This window comes from Octopus bimaculoides, chromosome 6 (assembly GCF_001194135.2).
Source record: "Octopus bimaculoides isolate UCB-OBI-ISO-001 chromosome 6, ASM119413v2, whole genome shotgun sequence".
Lineage (NCBI taxonomy): Eukaryota > Metazoa > Mollusca > Cephalopoda > Octopoda > Octopodidae > Octopus > Octopus bimaculoides.
Window position 1 is genome coordinate 94,816,086 of NC_068986.1, and position 5,174 is coordinate 94,821,259.

The 5,174-nt window shown below is 38.0% G+C and overlaps 1 protein-coding gene across 1 annotated transcript in view; it reads left to right on the forward strand.

The window, feature by feature from the left end:
- The first annotated feature begins 2,227 nt into the window (after positions 1–2,227).
- LOC106877770 (uncharacterized) overlaps positions 2,228–5,174 on the forward strand; it is a 29,274-nt gene continuing 26,327 nt past the window's right edge. The window contains exon 1 of the mRNA XM_014926778.2: positions 2,228–2,324. The gene's annotated coding sequence lies outside the window, so the exon portion shown is untranslated. The remainder of the gene's footprint in view (positions 2,325–5,174) is intronic.

The window sequence follows — 5,174 nt, forward strand, 5'->3', positions numbered from 1 at the left end:
TATATATATATATGTATGTATGTATGTATGTATGAATGTATATATATACATGGAGTTAAATGCACATGTTATTCAAATTCTTTTACTTCCGACACATGTTTCGAAGATATCAGAAATAAAACGGTGTAAAACAATATAATCTTCTCTTCAGAGAAACGAAGAAATGAAACTCGTGAATAAGACATTTTAACAGAATATGATGGATATGTAAAGTGATGAACTGAACGCTATTAAGTTTTTTAAAAAATGTTAGAGGATATAACGTCAAAGGTAGCCTATAGAAAGAGGAGGGGTAAAGGAAAGAAAAAAAACAAATAAATGAGAAGTATATAACAATATGTAAATTAAATAAAACCCTAAAATCTTAGAAAAAGATATATATAATGAATATGAAATGTAAGAAGAAAATTAATGTTTAAATAATATATAATGATAGATATCACTTATATGAGCTAAAGGTGTGTTTCTGCCAATGTTTACATCGATATGCACGCTCTATAATTGTGTTTACAAAGGGATTTTTAGAAAAAAGAATAAAAATAGTTCAGAATTACAGAGAAGACAGAATTCCTTGCCTTTATCATAAGGGATCGAAATTGAGAGAATCAACCAATCTAAATTAAATTGTTTATTGTGGTCTTTTAGTCACCAAATTAATTTACTAAGCCCTGTACTGTTATGTTTATTCATATCCCCCAAATGTAGAGTAATGATTAGAAATTCTTTTTAGATAACTGAGAAGATAAACTGCCTATATAAAAAAATACATCATTACCCTAGAAATATTAATAACAAGGTTATTGTATTTGAAGTCAATTACAACAGAATCAAGTTTATGTCAACTAACTCTAAAATTAAAATTTGTATATACCAGTGTAAAACTACTTCAGGTAATGATGTATTTTTTTTTATATAGGCAGTTTATCTTCTCAGAATTTATAATCAGTACTCTACATTTAGGGATAGGAATAAACGTAACAGTACAGGGCTTAGTAAATTAATTTAGGGATTCCTATCTCACGACTCAATTGTCTTACGGATTTCTTTGGGGATCGGGGAAGGGTTTCCATTAATTGGTTGTGTCTATTGGGGCTGGTGGACGTTCGTGATCTTCCAGAGCGTTGCTTACTAACGTTCTGAACAGTTCCGTATGCTTCAAATTTATCTCTGATGCGAGCAATAGTGCGTCGTGTTGGTGGTGTCTTCTGAAACTGTCTGTTAAATTGTCTTTGCACTTCCATGACATTTTTGTGCTTCCAGTAGAACTTTAATATAAATTATTTTTGTCCTCAAACCTTAGTTGTGTATTTGCCATTGTGAAGGGTTGGTTGCATCTGAAATAAAAAAAAAACAATATATTAGTAATCGTCTGTCAAAGAGTGAGTACATCTTTTTGAGTACATATATATATATATATATATATATATATATATACAGACAGACAGACAGACAGACAGACACATAGATAGATAGATAGATAGATAGATAGATAGATAGATAGATAGATAGACAGATAGCTGAAATATCTCAATATATGTTATATATGTATTTATTTATGCATATATATGTAAATCGATATGTAAACATATATTTATTTGTGAATATATGTATTCATTTGCATGTATATGTGTAAGGTGAAGGCGCATGGGTCAGTGGTTAGAGCATCGGGCTCACAATCAATAGGTAGTGAGTTCGATTCTCGGACTGGGCTGTGTATTGTGTTTTTGAGCAAGATACTTCACGTTACTCCAGTTCACTCAGCTGTAGAAATGAGTTGCCAAGCTGTATCGGCCTTTGCCTTTCCCTGGGGCAATATCGGTGGCGTGGAGAAGAGAGGCTAGTATGCAAGGGCAACTGCTGGTCTTCTATAAATAACCTTGCCCGGTCTTGTGTCTCGGAGGGGAACGTCCTAGGTGCAATCCCATGGTCATTCATGACCGAACGGGATTCTTTACACTTTATATATGTATATGTGCGTGCGTGCGTGCGTGCGTGTATGTGTGTTTCTCTGTGTGAACACGAGGAGCTTCCACATTGTTTCTGCCTGCCAATTTTCAGTCTCGGAGTAGGCACTTTTGCTCGATGGTTCATCGCACAGTAGTATCGAGCAAAGAACTAGGTGGTGCTGAAGAGAAATTTGTGTCCATATAAACGATCCAGCTTTTTATCTGAACAAATATTACCTACCTTTCTTGATATGTCTATCTTTTCGGTGCTCCAGATGAACCGGAATCCACAAAGTGTAGTTCGGCCATCAGACTATTTAACACAATCCAGAAGCCAGAACGAGACCTTCTCTATCACTTAATTCAACATTTAGCAACGTGAGTATTCTCTTTTTCTCTCTGTCTTTCGCACAAACATGCAATACGAGGTTTGATCAATAAGTATCCGGATGATTGCCATAGTAACGCAGCTAAAGCACGCACAGTAAAGCCGCTTAGCAAAGATTGACCTTGAACTTTGCTGTGCTGGCGCAATAAGTTTTAACATTCTAGCTCACTTCCGCTGTTTACAGCAGGGATTTGAAGGAAGGTGTGTAGCGTTTGATCGTCACATTGACCATAGCAGAGAAAGTTGTCATGGCGATACCTGCTCAGCGGCCTAAGCAAGGTTGCAGAAAGTGTATGGAGAGAAGTGTATGAGTCGCACACAAATGTACAAGTGGTTCAGACGTTTCCAAGATGGCCGCAAAAATGTCGATATTGAGGACGTTCTGGGAGATCCGCAACCAGCAGAATTTAGAAAGACGTCGTAGATATGTATGCAGCTGTGAGGAGAAATCGTTGAATCACCACCCGTGAGTTATCAGAGGATATACAAATTAGTTACGGTTCAGTTCAGTCCATTATCAATGAAGATTTGGTTATGAGACGCGTGTCTGTCAAGTTTCTGCGAAAACCGCTTTCAGCTGACCAAAAAGACACTCAGGCTTTCGCTGCACAAGATCTCCTTGATTGTGTTGAGAATGATAAAAACTTTTTTGAAAACTTTGCATAGGCCTCTGAGCAGGTATCGCCAAGCTTTTGGCAAAATTTGATGCAGATTCTCTGCTCAACTTTCTCTGTCATGGTCAATGCGACGTTCACACGCTACACACCTTCCTTCCAAACACTACTGTAAATAGCGGAAGTGAGCTAGAACGTTAAAACATAGTGTACATGCACAACAGAGTTCAAGGTTAATCTGTGCCTAGTGGCTTCAATCTGCGTGCTCTAGTATTATTGCTAAGGCAATAGGTCCAGATACCTATTGATCAGACCACTTATATCTCCCTCTATACTCATCCGTTATCTCCATCTCTCACCACTCTATTCAATACACAATTACTCGTTTAATATTTTACTGGTTTTGAGCGATGGACTGCAGCCATGTTGGGTACCACCTTCAAAGGTTACTTAATCGATTTTTTCGACCCAAGCACTTATATTTTGTAGAATTTATCTATTTTACCGATCATTTTGTTTTCATACGAAATCACTATGTTAGCCATAATCGTAAAGGGTCATGCACCGTTTACAACCAGCAACTGAACATCCACACAAACACACACAACACACATATTCATGTATATACACATAAATTTATCAGTCCACCTTCCACATCCATATACATACATACACATATATAGCACACGTGTGTCGACAAACAGCAGCCCTCAAATTCCACGCACAAGGCAATTGCAATAACACCAGAAGACATATACCCAAACTACTGTGCAATACTGTCCATCTGAATCCTGACTATCTGTGCCCAGATATGTGTACATGTGTGCATATATATATATATGCAAACATTTGCTTAAAGGGATATATAACCCTGGCAGTTTCCGTCTTTCCTCTTAATTCGGTTTTAGAAGCCGGCTAACTACAACGGTCCTTTTGTGATACTCCAGTTAACAATAAGTTGCTAGGCTCGAGTAACTATTCTCGCTTGGTAAATCCGAGTGCCCCCTATTAAGGCCTGCATAATTACGTAGAGTAAGGAATAGCTTTAATAATGATAAGGAGAACGGAGATTTTTCACATCCATTATCTTTATTTAACAGTTATTTACATCCTTTTCTGGACCAGAATCTGTAAATAGCTGTGCATAAAATTATGGATGTAAAAAATCTCCGTTCTCCTTGCCATTGTTACTATACACACACACACACACACACACACACACACACACACACACACACTCACACACACACTCACTCACACACACACACACACACACATATATATATTATAGTGGGGTAGGCCGGTTTATGAAGTTACTCTGGGTCTCTCGCTCATAAGGGCTTTAGCCTTACGGCGTATGGCCTGAGACCGCTTTAAAATATGGATGGAGAAAAGCCTCATTTTAAAGCGTAAAACCCTAGGTGATTATATCTCCCTTTGTCACAGTCCATCGATCTTCGGCCGCGCTGCCATAATGCGATCACCAAAGTACCACGAAGGTAAACGATTGTCTCCCTTTGGCCTTGGCTATTGGTTTCCGGCTGTGGTGCTGCCATACGGATTCCAAAAGGCTAGCAGGATTTTTTTTAATGCAGGTATGATACGAAAATCTCTGCCCTAGAGTTCAGGATGTCCCCCAGGCACGAGCGAATCTTTAAAGATTCTTGTGAGCTCAGTCTACTCCGCTATAATATTAACTGTTCTACATATTAGAGTGTTATATGTATATATACAATCAAAGGTACAAAAACGACGTACTCCGAGGGAATTCAAAGGGTAGCATAAACTAAGTGGGGTAATCCAGTATATGAAAATCCAAGAGTTAGATACTCCAAATCACCGTCGGAAATACACGTGAACATGCGATGATAGGCAAATCGAAAATTAATAATCAAAAATAATAAATAACAAACCAATAAAAGTCAAAAGGACGTACTCATAGAATGTATTAGCTTGATGCTCAGTATAAGATGGAGAAATGAGTAGGTGTGTAACATTTCGAACAAGGCTCTTCGTCAGAAAGAGGGGAAAGGAAAGGTCTGGAGAAGGAAAAAAAAAGTCCAAGCACGAGTGTGGTTATATGGTTGAAATGACCGGAAGTGGAGAGAGACAGAGAAAGTGGTTTTTAAGATAGATGGCGGAAATGGCCAGCGTGCGCACGGGCGTGTATGTGTGTATGTGTGTGTGTGTGTGTGTGTGTGTGTGTGTGTGGTAGTATCTGTGTAT